Genomic DNA, 13,962 nt, shown 5'->3' with positions numbered 1-13,962 from the left:
TCTAAGTGCAATTTCATTTTTAAACATGCCTTAGGTTCCTAAAAAATTGAAGGCTCAAAAATCACAATTGAAGTATCTTTAGACTTCCCACAAGATTGACATCACTCAAACACCTCCACACAGCGTCAACGAAGCCTGGTTTGGGATTGACAAGACAATGTTCCTAGAGGCTCCGCTCTATTACAAAGACTTCGATGGCCATGTCTAGCCTGTGTGATGGTGTGTTCTGTCACTGAAAAGCTTTTCCAACAACAAAATGTTGCTGACAGACAGAGAGGCTGAGACAGAACAATCGTGAACTGGAAGCCAGTCTGGGTCTCACCGTGAGTTCCTGTTTCAACCTAACAAGGGAAGGCATAGAGTGCAGAGGCAGAACTCTCGGCTAGCAATGCCTGAGACCCTAGAGCTGAGTCCCAGCTCTACATGGGCAGGAGTTGACACTAAGGCTATTTGAAATGTGCAGCCTCACAAGGCAACAGTGACCTTCTCCAGCTGAGGCCTGAAGCTCCCCCAGAGTGGCACCCGGCAAGGCAGGAGAAGGATAAACAGCAGCTCTTCCTGGAGTTTCAATTTTATTCTACGTCAAGCAGTTGAAAGGATTACTTTTATACATTTATATTATAGAGGAGAGAGATCAATTTGCATAAATTCTAAAGATTAAAGCATGAAACTTCAAAGAAATTCTGAACTGGCTGCTGGCTACTTCTAGCTACAAAGGGTCTAGACCCCAGGCATTATGTATTGATTTCCTCTGTGTTCAGGAACTTCAGTGGAAAAGAAAATGGAGGACCTCTGATGTTGTGGAAAGCACGCAGACATTGGCATCATGCAAGCCTTAGTTCTGATTCTGCCGAATGCTGCCCGTGTGAACTTGAAGATGCTCGCCCCTGTCTCCCAGATAAGAAACTGGGACAGTTATACCCAACTTTAGACCCTTGTGAGGAAAAGAGTAAAATCTTTAAATGTGCCCAGCGCATATGAGGAAGTAACTGCTATTAGGAATGACATTAGCAATACAGAAAATAACAATACACAAAGGTTGAGAAAAAAAACCTAACTTTAGTGTATCTGGCCATCATAACCAAACCAACACAGCTTGAGGAAAGGTCATTTACGACATCATGGTTTCATATCCCCAAAGCTGTGACAGGCACACTGTATACTGGGTATAGCATAACTATGGATGTGTACTAAATGGGGCTACAGAAATATAAGAACCTAAATCATAGGCTAAAAAAAGTCACAGAGCTGGAAAGATGGCTCAGTGGTTAAGAGCACTGACTGCTCTTCCTAAGGACCTGAGTTCAATTCCCAGCAAGCACATGGTGGCTCACAACCATCTGTAATGGGATCCGATGCCCTCTTCTGGTCTGTCAAAAGACAGTGACAGTGTACTCACATACATCGAATAAATAAGTAAATCTTTTTTTTTAAAAAGTCACAGGTAATCTAAAATGTTTCTGTTTTACAATTATCTTAAGCACATAACTTAAATTCAAGAACTTTAAAAATAATTCCAGAGTGTAATGGTGTGTATCTGTAATGTCAGCATTTGGGGAGTGGAAACAGAAGGATCATGAGTTCAAAGTCATCCTCTCTTACACAGCCAGTTAAAGTCCAGCCTAGGAAATTGAGGTCTTACTGCAAAAGAAAATACACAAAAAAAAATCCACAGTATACTAACTATTTTCTATGTATGTAGCAAACTGGTGTAGGGGAGAGACAGCAGGCTCTAGAGTGGTGGGGAAGGAAGAACACAGAGATCCAGGTGTCAGAACCAATCTCTCATGATGGCTCTGATGGAAGAAGGCCTCCAAGCTGAGTCTCTTAAGAGGCTGAGAGCCGCGAGTGACCATATGAGGTCACTGTTAAACCAACCCACTTGAGATACCAATGATGCCCAAGATGCTGACCAGTGTGGGTGGGTCCCCCAAGTGCTAGCTACTGAAAGAAGTGTTACTGCTTGTAAGCACTCAGCGACCAAGTCTTGCTCCTCAGAACATGGGTCGCTTTAGCACTGAAGGAAGAGATAATAAACACACACTCTCTTAGTTAGTACTTGCTGACTGATGCGTACACGGCCATGACAAGGGAGGCCCAGTGGGGTCCTCGAAGAACTGGTGTGACCTCACAAGGGCAGCTACTCATCCATGACCCCATGAACAGTTTCAGCTATACTGGAAAAGAAGCAGAGTAGGCTGAGGCCATGGCGGGGAAGCTATGAGGGAGGGGGTGGGGTGGGGGTGACTTGGATTTAGACATCAGGAAAATGACGATGAGTCAGAGATTAGGGTCAATGAGCAGGAAGAGGAGGGGTGAGAATGAGCCAAGGCCAGGCAGGAAGAGGGAGAGGATAAGGCAAGGAGGAGAGGGTGGTGGTGAGGTCTCTGCATGCAAGGCCTCATGGGACCTGGTTAGGCTACAGGCTACTGTCATAGTGTTATGGGGAACATTCAGATAGAGAAGCCAGAAGAGTGTGTGTATGAGTGCTCTTAGAAGACCATCCTGACAGCCATGAAAGTGGCTTTGGTGACTTGTGAGGAATGAAGAAAGAGAGAGGGGTATGGTGTGGGGGACAGAGGGAGATGAGGACAGTTACCCCTAAAAGCAAAGGTGAGGTAGCCTCCATCTGCTTTCTGTGGACAATGCAACGCCTCTGAGTTCTTGCTGAAATGCAGCACACCCCTGTATATTTAGGCTGACTGAAATGTTGGGGTCAGAGGCTTCCGAGGGTTCCCTGGGACAAGTAACATAAGTTAGTGCATAGGTTAGTGTATTAGCTATTAGTTAATTAGTCACTAATTAACCGAGGGCTCTGTTAGCAGGACTCGAAGCGAGGCACACACAGTAGGTCAATGCTATTTGGCTGAAAGTCATCCAAAAGTTTACTCTGCCATGGTGAGTGCATCCCAATCTCTCTGCCCACAGTAGGTCTGAACCCGCTGCAACCCAGCTCCCAGCCGAGCTGTGAAAGATGAAACAAATTAGGAATTGTCTCCTCTGTTGTGGGAACCAGTTGGCTGATATTTTATTTAACCACGTAAACCTTCAGAAGTAGGATCTTTTCTGTGGATCTTACCTGTGGCTATTCCAAATTAAAACTAAGGAATAAAACCCCATTCATAAACTAAAATAAAATAAGGCTTATTCATTTTTATTTTATGCATATGAGTGTTTGGGCTGCATGTATGTAAGTGTATGCGTGAGTGCCTGGTAAAGGAGGCTGGAAGATAGATAGATAGATAGATAGATAGATAGATAGATAGATAGATAGATGGATGGATGGATGGATGGATGGATGATGGATGGATGGGTGGATGGGTTCGTGGGTGGGTGGATGGATGGATGGATGGATGGATGGATGGATGGGTGGATGGGTGGATGGGTGGATGGGTGGATGGGTGGGTGGGTGGGTGGGTGGGTGGATGGATGGAGGGATAGACAGACAGACAGATATTTATGAGCCACCACACATCAGTCTTCTGCAAGAGCAGTCAGTGCTCTTACCAACTGAGACATCTCTCCCATCCCTAATTCTTATAAAAATCAACAGTAATATCAACAATACAAACCACGGAAATGTAAATTCCAAAGTAAATCTGTTTCTGTATTCATAATACAGACTCTGGACCATTGAAGGATCGTTTTTCCAAGAGTAGTAGCACCGGACTGCCATCCCTGCAGAGGAAGCCACCTGGGGTGGATTTGCTTTCTGGCTGTACACAGAGGGCAGACAGCAAGAAGGGAGCTGAGCACAGAGAGGAGACTGGGTTCAAGATCAAGAAGACCTCGCTAGCTCAGAGATACTGAATCTCTCACTGCGGGGGACAGGCGCTAGGCATTTCTCAGTTCACTTTCTCTAGAAACGTTCATCTTCCTTCCTCCTCAGCTCCCATCCTGCCCTGTGAGGACCAGTGGACACACGGCATCCACACAGAATGACTGGTTCACTATTCATACCCACACGGCACCAGACAAAGACATTGACTGTTGGCCCCTCAACCTCCCAGAATGATGGTCCCTCAGCTCCCATCATCCCTTTCTGTTAAACACTTCCACTTTCCACGTGGGTCCAACCTTCCTCCCATCTGCTGGTTAGGCTGACTTGGTTCACTTGTCTCCACTGGTTTTATTATTTGCTAAAACTTCCAGCGAACAATGAGATAGCTTTGTCAAGCTAAAACAACAAATATTTATTGTATATCTCTATGGAATTGGGGCAGGCTTGAGAGGCCCGTGTATTGTGAGAATTGTGGGATGTGGAGAGGCTTAAATGCTTTGAACAGATCTTAGCTTTTGTCCTCACTCTGCTCTGAGTTGTCTGCCTATTCTGTCAGCAGCTTGTGTTCTTATTGGCTACCCCGAGTCTGGACTGTCTAGTGTCCCTCTAAAGCTCAGTAACAGGTCATATAGGCTCTGCTGCACTCAACATTGGTCAATGTTTTAGGACCAATAATGGGAGTGAGGTTTTAGCCCGCTGTAAACAGTACGGTAGAGAACACTATGATGTCTTGTGTTCAGAGGGGTGGGGTATGACTGAGGGAATCTCAAGGACATGGCTTTAGGAGCCAGGTGCTTGTGACCTCTAGTTGCGGCTTTACACATCTCTGTTGGTGCCAATGAGCCATGGGAAACCTTGTCCCCAGCCCTGTCTGCCTGTCCCTCCATCTGCAGCTCCCATAGCCTCCCCCTGCTCACTCCTTTCTAAGCACACTGGACTCTTTAGAAGCCAACACACTGGGCCTCCTGTTGTCTGTGCCTCCACAGCAGGCCTTCTCAGTGTCTCGTCTGAACGTGCTTCCTTGATGTGGTTGTCCCCGATGCTCTACTCTTTTGCCTCAGCTCCCTTGTCTGCCCCATTACAAGCTAACAGAGAGAGAGAGACCCTGCTATATTTGCCCTCATTGTGTACCTGGAGTCGAGCAAATGCTCTACTATGGCACACCTCATGGGGATAGAGGGCCTGAGTCAGACAACTGAGGGTTCTCATGGCTCTGACACAAAATAAACATAGTTCCCATTTCCTCTACATCATGTGTTTCCTGGACAAAGGCTTCTGTCAAAGGCTTCATTTTTACTTGACTTCTGTCAAAGGCTTCATTTTAAGCTTGTCAACTAAAAGGCAGCCCAGTGCATGAAGATCTGCCATCACGAAGCTAGTGATCTGGATTTGGATCATGTGATCTCTACAGTGTTTGCTCTTCATGAATGAGCTCCCTGCTTTCAGGCAGGGACAGGGGAAGCATGATGATCGGTGACTGCAGAAGAAAACAGAACCTAGACCTAATTTGTCCAATCTCCACAGATGTCAGGTGAAATGACTCAGCAGGAAGGGGTACTTGCCAGCAGGCCTGGTGACCTGAGTTAGGTCCACGGAACCAATGTGAAGGTCATAGGAGAGAATCGACTCCAGGGCGTTGACCTCTGAACTCTCCACATGCGCTGTGTCACAAGCACCTCCCCCCTCCCAGTGATATTATTTTAAAGTTGAATACTTATTTATGAATACTTATTTGTGGGTTAAAAGGAAGTATAGAGGGAAAAAGAGAGAGAGAGCAGAGCTAAAATACATTCATAGGTAAAAGTTAAATTATGGAGAACCCATGCATAACTTCCGTTTTAGTCTCAATAAAAGCATAGCCATGTAAAATTTTCATTCCAACACAAACCCATATGCATGCATATCTCCCCCAATCCCCTTCCCCTGACTGCGTCATCTCCTTGGCAGTGTGCTGTAACCACAGGCTGTCATCGGAGTCCTGGGAAACTGGGTAAAAGGTTTTCATGTAACATGTATAAAGAAAAAATACTGTCAGAAGGAAAAATGAACTTTATTTAAATTTGGTTTAAATGAAAACTTCAATCGTTGGCATTTAGGATAAATGACAGGCCACGTTGGGGTATGTTTAATATTTGTATTTAGAGCAACCCAGCTCGTTGAAATTGGGTAGGAGTTGATTGGTGTTTATATTTTTTCACAGACCCAACTTGTGGTTTTATTTCCCTGCCTATTTTAACCTTGTGTTTTGGGTAAGTCGCTCACGCTCACCTTGTGCCTACTTTATAGCCCAAGATAGGCTTAATCAGCGATCCCTCCTCCTCAGTCTCCCAAGCGGTTTTTGTTCTTCCCCCTTAACTGTCTTCTTCAGGTCTCACCTAGTGTTCCAGGGTCACCCTTGGCCATCTGTCCTAAACGGAATCTGAGTTGGCTGACCTCTTTTGGCACTGTCATTTTGATCTCTGGTCACTGCCTTCCGAGGTCAGTCTTACGTCTATAACTCCGTTTTCTGGGAAGCACATTTTGGCTTCCTTGAATTCTTCACCTTGCTCTACATTAAGGTCCAGGGGACCCCTATATCCAATGTCCTGTGGGAAGAGGCTGAAAAGGGTCTGTCTTACGCAGATACTCCTCGATCACACGCAAAAGCAGCTTGTTGATGCAATTTAGAAACCTAACTTCAAATGTTAATTTTCCAGTCAGAAAGCAGACACTGAGCCTCCCTATAAATCATAGCACTAGAAGATGTCTGACCTTTCCAGCAGCCAACACAAATCAGGATAGTCTGATCCAGAGGTACCAGGCTCATGCATCTCTCTCAAAACGGGCATTCTCCATATTACCAAGAAAATAGGCATTCTTGATTTTATAGCGACTTTAAACAAAAGTCCTCCCATTTTAAAAACAATGTTAAAATTTGCCCAAATTAGTAGATACACTGTTTTATCATATAATCAATTGAATGAAGTGACATGTAAATCTGCAGGGAAAACTGTGGTACAATCTTTAGAGGACAAACCTTTAGGTAGTAGAGCATGACCTTATTAACCATTTCTTAGAAGGTTTGCCAGGAAAGTAACCACTCTCTGTGCCTTTCCCACCATGACACACAATTTACCCTGGACAAAACAGCTTCTCTAATCAGTGAATGTGCCAGGAGCTGATAATCACTTGGGTGGGGGCAGCCCACGAGGTGAGAGCCTTGTAAAGAAGTCTGACACTGTACTCCAGGGCCTCAGAGTCTGGCCTAGGTTTTCTCTGCCCACCCACAGTCCCTTAAATGATGGCATTCCAGCTTGTCCTCTGCACTAATCAAAGTCAGCTGGTCTGGCCTGTCTGTAACCCCAGACACTGGGGTGGCTGCCTAAAGGCCTTCCTAGTTCAGCTAAGGCCATAAGCAGGAGTTCATATATGCAGGAAAATGCTCACCACTGTAGCCTATCCAAATGGGCCCACAGGGTGAGGAGAGGGTGGGCTTGAAGCAATGAGGGGGCGGGGTTTAACTGACTGCAAGGCGTCAGCTGTGGGAGTCAATGAGATTCCTTCACACGGTATAGGGCTCAGCAGCCACACCAAATTCTTCCTGGCTCTCTTGGCAGCACCGATCCAGCTTTGGTTGACTTCGGTTTGGCTTCTTTCCCATCTGGATGTTTGCTGGGCTCCCCTTCCTTTCAGGTTTTGGCTCCTACTTTGAGAATCTTCCGTCCTGATGTTTAGGACTCCCAATCTGCCCAGTACCTACTTCTGTCCTCTTAGCTCAGTCTCGCTTCTACCTGTTGAATCTCTTGCTGTCCCTAACACAGGCAAGACCCCATTCATCGATGTGCAGGTGGCAGCCATTACGAGGGTAACGGTGTCAAGCTGCACTGGCCCTCTTCCTCCAGAGACCTGGGGATCTGTCACACTAGACCTGGTTACATTATCATCCAGGTTTCCCATTTGGAGCCTGTGAGACACTCCTTGGCAAACTGTAAGACGCTGTGCATGTACTGAGGGGTGAACTGGGTTGTCATACCAAGAGGCCAAAGTGTTGGCTGAGTGACAGTTCCAAAGACCAGATCTCCCACTTGGAGACATCCCGAATGACAGGTACCTTCATTTTACTGAGTTCACCCAGATCTAGATTTCTGGAGAACACTAGCTCAGGTACAAGGTGTCACTTTGTGCTAAAACTCGTGTTGGTTGACAGTCACACAGCGTACTCTAGTTTAAAAACTATCAAACTGTGCGCTGTAGGTGGGCGGACCGTATTGTATATAAATCATAGCTCAACGCAAAGTAGAGAAGACACCGCGTGGACTTCAGGACATGAACGTAACTTGCCCAGTATGGCCTCATTTCTGTCAGAGGGAGGGATAGAAAAAGATGAGGAGCACCGGGTTCCAGAAGCCCTAGATGGGCTCTGATGAAGCTGATTTTACCTGTGGGGCCAGCCCTGAGCTGCTGTGGGAGGGATGCCGCCTGGCACAGGAACTGGTGTGTGTAGGTTCCTCTGTGCCTATAGCATGCAGAGCAATGCAGACTATTTCCAGCATTTGATTTTTTTTTCCCAAACAAAAGAAGAAACGAAGCACACAAAAATCCAACAGCGAGTTGACGAGCGACTTTGCATATATATAGAATTTCCAGGCAATAAAGCATGTGCTCCAACAAGCTCGTCTTTGTTTAGGGGGAAATTATGCTTTGGGTTCCCACAATGCCCTCTTCCAAGCCCAGTGTGCCCTCCTAATTTAAATTAGTCTTTCAACTGTAGGAGTGTTCTAAAAGAAACAAATTTTCACAACATCCATTTATAGAACTTAACTAAAACTTCCATTTTTTTTATGGGAGCAGGGCAGTGCAAGCCCACAAAACAGTACAGTTTTCTACTCTACACAATCCTTAGAACGATCATTTCCTGAATATGTATAAATATTATTTTGATCATGTGAATGGCTTTAAATAGCTGTTTATGAAAAACCCACAGTACCGTAAGCCTGCAAAGAAGCCCGCCTAATATAAAATATGAGTGATAGAATTAAACACAAATTGCACAATTATATTCTAATTTGTAGATTATAATTCAGTGTGTCATAATGATGTATCCCCAAAATTATGTTATCTTTAAAAAAAAGATAAAAACCTGATTAAGATAACTTTCCTTGTAAATCTTAAACTATTTGTTTCCTCATCCTCTGGGTAATTTCACTCTGTCCATCACAATAAGAACAATTCAAATGAAAGACCTGAAAGGAAGGTTAACAATCTCCCGGCTCGGCCGTCTTCTTGTCAGTAAAATCCTGTGTGAGCAGTAGTTCCCGGAGCGTAGCGGAAGAGTGGAGTTGTTTTTCCGCAGTCAGGACTTTGGTTTGGCGGCTGGAGAGTTGACTCTGTGGCTTGTTCTTCCAGAGGATAGATACCATCTCAGTTCCTCACATCTGCCTGGGGCTTCAGCTCCAGGGGACCCCCTGCCACCGCCCCCAGGGCACCTGCATTCACACGGCTTACACTCACTCCGACACGTGTGCATATACATGTGAATACAAATACGAACTTTGATTCTTAGAGAACATGGTAAAGAACCGATGTCGCTGTGTGACATCCCAAGCCTCCACGGTCACTGTCTTTTCTGAACTTAAAGCTGTAATGTGTGGATGGCAAGACAGTGGGGGGAGGAGGAATCTTATTAGAAGGTGCAGACGCAAAGTTGTGATAATGCAGCTCATGCTGAAAAGTCATGATCTGAACAAGGCAAATTTGGAAACGGCTCTGAAGAAAAGTCTAGCAACAGGTGTTGGTGGACTTTTAGTTTTACTCATTCTTTCCCCAAATTCCATCCTTCTTGTATACAAAACTTAGATGTGTATTTCCAAATGCCTGTAATGGACTGAGTGTGTCCTGCAAAATCCTATGAGACAGACGCACCTTCCGCAGGGCATTCATGGGGAGGACTCTGGGGGCGATGTGTGAGTGGACCTGTGGTAGTAGCCAGAGTGGACTTGTTTTAAAGGCAAGCTCTGCCCCCTTCTCACTCTGTCTCACCCATGTGATGCCTTCTGCCATTCTGTAATGCAGCAAGAGGCCCTCACTGGATTCATCTTGGAATCCTCAGCCTCCCAAGCTTTGAGCCAAGCTAATTTCCTTATAAATTACCCCATCGGCGATATTTGAATACAATAGCATCACGGTGACTCAGGCAATGCACTTATGGATCAGAACGATTTCTGTCGATAAAGTACAGCAGCACGGACTTCTGTGTTTGACCATCTCAGGAAGCCAAGTCAGAGTAGAACTGTTTCTGCATAAAGTTAAATGATGTTGGCCAATAGGAATCTTAGGACAGTAGCCACAAAATGTACCATTTGACGTGTTTGTATGGTATATTCATCTTATTTCGGGTTGGTACAAAGCACTCAATCCTCACATAAGGAGGCTGAGCAAGTAGAGAAAGATGGCTCCTGGGAAACGTGCACTGGCCCTACTTTTGAGCAATAATTACCAATAATAGATTCCACAAAATCAAACTTTTAGTTGAACATGCTCAGATGTTTAAAAAAAAAAATACCACCCACCAGAATGGCTCACAACAGGGCAAGGAATTAAGAGTTCTGAAGGCGGAATCCAGCTGCTGTCTAGGGAAGATTGAAAACAAAGAAGAAGAAAAAAAAACATGAAAGGGGAACGTTTGCAGGATGCTTCCTAGGGAGCATTTAAAACAGGCAGAAAGTCACAACAGCCTCTGCTCCCCACTTCTGGTCCCTCGCATACCAGAAGCTGTGAAGAGCTCTCCAAAGAAAACCCAAACACAGCTCTTCTGTTTGGGGCTCTTTGAAGAGGCTCAACGTACAAAGCACCAAGTGGCCAATGAGCGTGCAGAGAGTTCAAGACAGCTCAAGTCCGGTGCGGCAACCATCCTCCTGCAGCTGCCCACTGCCCACTTTAAAAGCCAAAACGGTGTGTGTGCAGGGGCTTGTGCTAGTGTGAACATTTCAAAAGACTGGTGTGATCTTGAACGAGACACCGACAGCAGGACACAGAGACCCTCCTCATGAGTCTGAAACACCCCAGGAGCAAAGGACCATCTCGGAGGCAAAGGGACATTCTCCACAGTCACAGAGCAGTTTTCTCACGAGCTCCTCACCCGAGCTGTCTATTGACGACAGTACATGATTGGAACATTCTTTTTTCTCTTTTACAGAGTCGCTTATACTTGTTCCCAAAATACATGTTCATAAAAAACAAACAAACAAGAAACCCCAATAGCTCTGCTACTCTCTTCCACCAAATTCTTTGCCCCAGAGCGAAAAGAGAAGAAAAGATAGAAAAGACTTAGAATTGTAAGTTTTAGAAAGATTAACCCTGGCTTTCTATTGTCCACTTTGTAATAAAACAGAAATCAGATCCAGAGTTCTCATAGGAAATCAATAGGGCTTCAGTGCCAAGAGCCCAGAATCTTGGGCCAATGAGGGACTATTGTGAGGTGTCTCTGCACAAGCGAGCACCCATTAAGATGGCTTTGGGAAAGCCTCTGAACAGACAGAGCTGTCTAGGAGGGCCACTGACCTTGAATATTCTCTGTAGGCCACTCTACACCAGATAGGAAGTGAGCGAAAAGGAAAGGGAAATATGCTGGTCCACGGCAATAGATCATCCTAAGACTGTAGACCAACCATATTGCACGCTGTACGCTCATCGCCCAGCCCCCACCTCCATGCCGTACAATCAACTATTCTAAAGGTAAACTCTGATGACTGGCGGGTCTTACTCACCATGTATGAGGACACATGCAGAGTAGGCTGCTCTGACTTTGTATGTCTTTCAGCCCAAGAAGGGAAAGGAAGTGCATGGGTTTGGATTTATGGCAGGCCCGTTCCCCTGGGCCTCTCATAGTATCCCATGCTAGAGCAACCTGTGGCCCTGAACCATGGCCTGGCCTCTGTCTGTAGGCTGCTGGCACTGAAGTGGTTCACACAGTAACAAGGGAAAAAAATGCAAAGGAAGTCTTCATGCAGGGCAGTGTTTCTCAGCCTTCCTAATGCTGTGACCCTTTAATACAGTCCCTCATGTTGTGGTGAACCCCCCAGTCATAAAATTATTTTTGTTGTTTCTTCATAACTATAATTTTGCTGCTGTCAGGAATCATGTGAGTAATTGTGGTCTGAGGAGACCTCTGTGAAAGGGTCCTTAGAGTCCCAAAGGGATTGTGAGCCCCAGGTTGAGAACCATTGATGCAGAGTGATGCACTTTAAAAGAACTGTCCTAGTAGTGTCTTTACAAAGGGTCTGGGAAGAATTGTGTACTGGCTTGCACCTGAAGGCTCACGCTGTGACAACATAAATACCAGTGTGCCAGTGAGTGGGGCCAACTTTAGAATGAATTTGCTTGTGTTTACAACACGATGGCTTTGGGCATGTTAGACAAGCACTCTACCACTGAGCTATCCCCAAGCCTGCCCCTGGAGGTGCATTGGAGAGTGGGAGCAAGCTGCTCATAGATGCCTAGAGCAGGAGAGGAGACCATCTACAATGCCCATCCTTGGTATCAATGAATTGTGTTTTCACAAGGGGCTGCATACTTCCGAACTTTTGGCATTCCTGAAACTCTTCATATTTCTCTGAATCAATCCGTTGCCAATATGACCATGGCTAATACTCTATGCCCCCCAAGGTCCTCACTAAATCAAAAAGACTAATGTAAAATATATATAAGTAAAGTCGTTATAATGTTTTATGAAGAAGAAGAGCCGAGAATCCTGAGTATCAATCCTTGTGCACACCGGTGATGGAGTGCAGCAGCCATCAGATCTGCAGAGGTCAGCGGTTTCTATGTGGCATTTCTGTGCTCTGTCTCTCTTCATTGTCTATCACATAGAACATGGAGTGCACAGTCCCACCCTGGGATTCGACACCTTCTTCAGCACTATCCCACTGCCTGCAGCTCTCCCCAAGGCCTGACTCATTTCACCTCTCCCTGTCTTTGCTCAAGTTTCCCTTCCTGGTAATGTCTTCCTTTGACCTGCAGGTGCCCAGCCTCCCCACTTTATCACATGGACCAGATGGACCAGAAATGACACACTTACACTGGGCCCTCACTGTTGTCTGGGCAGATTTCTGTATCACCTCTCTCTTGTACACAGTACACTTTTAGATATGAGCCACACTATATTCTCTTTCTCTCTCTCTCTCTCTCTCTCTCTCTCTCTCTCTCTCGCTCGCTCTCAAACCAGACTATAATATGGTGAAAAAGGGGCAGCCTCCATAAAATTTACTGCATAAATCAATATATTATACGATATCATAAATATATGTGAAATTTCCAACAGAATGAGCATTCCTGAATTTCTGATTTCCTTTTCTAGTTACCAGGTCAAAGTTAAAAGACCTGTGGGTGCCCCTCCATAAATGCCACGGTTAGCTCAAGATCTACAGAAGAAATGATATATAAGCAGTACGTTAATTCATTTTATGGGCACCTCTTAAGTAATTGTCTGACCTTACAATTGAACCTAAGTGACCACCAGGAAGCAGTCATGAAGGTGAAGGGGAAGGCAGAAAAGGAATGGAGAGACTGTCAGTGAGCTGGTCCACTAGGGACCCTTAACTAATGCATCCCGGAAGTGTGCCTCCAAAGCGCAGGGATCCAGACGACTTGTCTGCAGACTCTCACCTTCCATTATCAGGGTCCACACTAGCTAGCTCCCCTTTACCCACAAATGCCCCAATTATCTTGAGTTTAGGCTGGAGAATCTCTTGTGGTTTAGGAAACAGCAGGCACACAAAGGCTTCGAATCATTGTGACAGGATGCTAACGTGCTCCAGAACTGTCCATCCCACCAGCAGCTAAGACGGCGGCCACGTCACATGTTGATCTGATACAGGAAGGAGCACCTAAGGACTTACAAGTGTTTTGCAAGGACGGGGTACCAGGGGAAAAGGTGGGGTTCTCAACTGATGTCCAGTAATACCCTCAACTGAGCCCTCTGACTCCCACCAACATCCACCTCTACCACTCAATGCACAAGAGGGACTAAGCACAGGCATGTGTCCTTTCACACTCATTATAAGTTCCCACCACTGTGCAATCGGGCCTTGGGGGTCTTTTACAAGTACATGAGCAGTAAAGAGAGGAGGGGCCCTCTCCCCTTCTCGTAGGCTTTGATGATGGGTTTGATAAAAGTTTCTACCTAGTATGTGAGGGATGTGCTG

At 45.6% G+C, this 13,962-nt stretch overlaps 1 protein-coding gene and 1 non-coding gene across 5 annotated transcripts in view; one reads left to right on the top strand and one right to left on the bottom strand.

Annotated features, from left to right (window-relative positions):
• Rapgef4 (Rap guanine nucleotide exchange factor 4) overlaps positions 1-13,962 on the bottom strand; it is a 292,910-nt gene that overhangs the window by 126,257 nt on the left and 152,691 nt on the right. The gene's annotated exons all lie outside the window — the stretch shown is intronic.
• LOC120102014 (small nucleolar RNA SNORA42/SNORA80 family) lies at positions 11,600-11,733 on the top strand. Its single transcript, XR_005503056.1, has one exon. It is a non-coding gene; the product is annotated as a small nucleolar RNA SNORA42/SNORA80 family (small nucleolar RNA).

This window comes from Rattus norvegicus, chromosome 3 (assembly GCF_036323735.1).
Source record: "Rattus norvegicus strain BN/NHsdMcwi chromosome 3, GRCr8, whole genome shotgun sequence".
Taxonomy (NCBI): Eukaryota; Metazoa; Chordata; class Mammalia; order Rodentia; family Muridae; genus Rattus; species Rattus norvegicus.
This window is presented reverse-complemented; position numbering and strand designations above follow the sequence as displayed.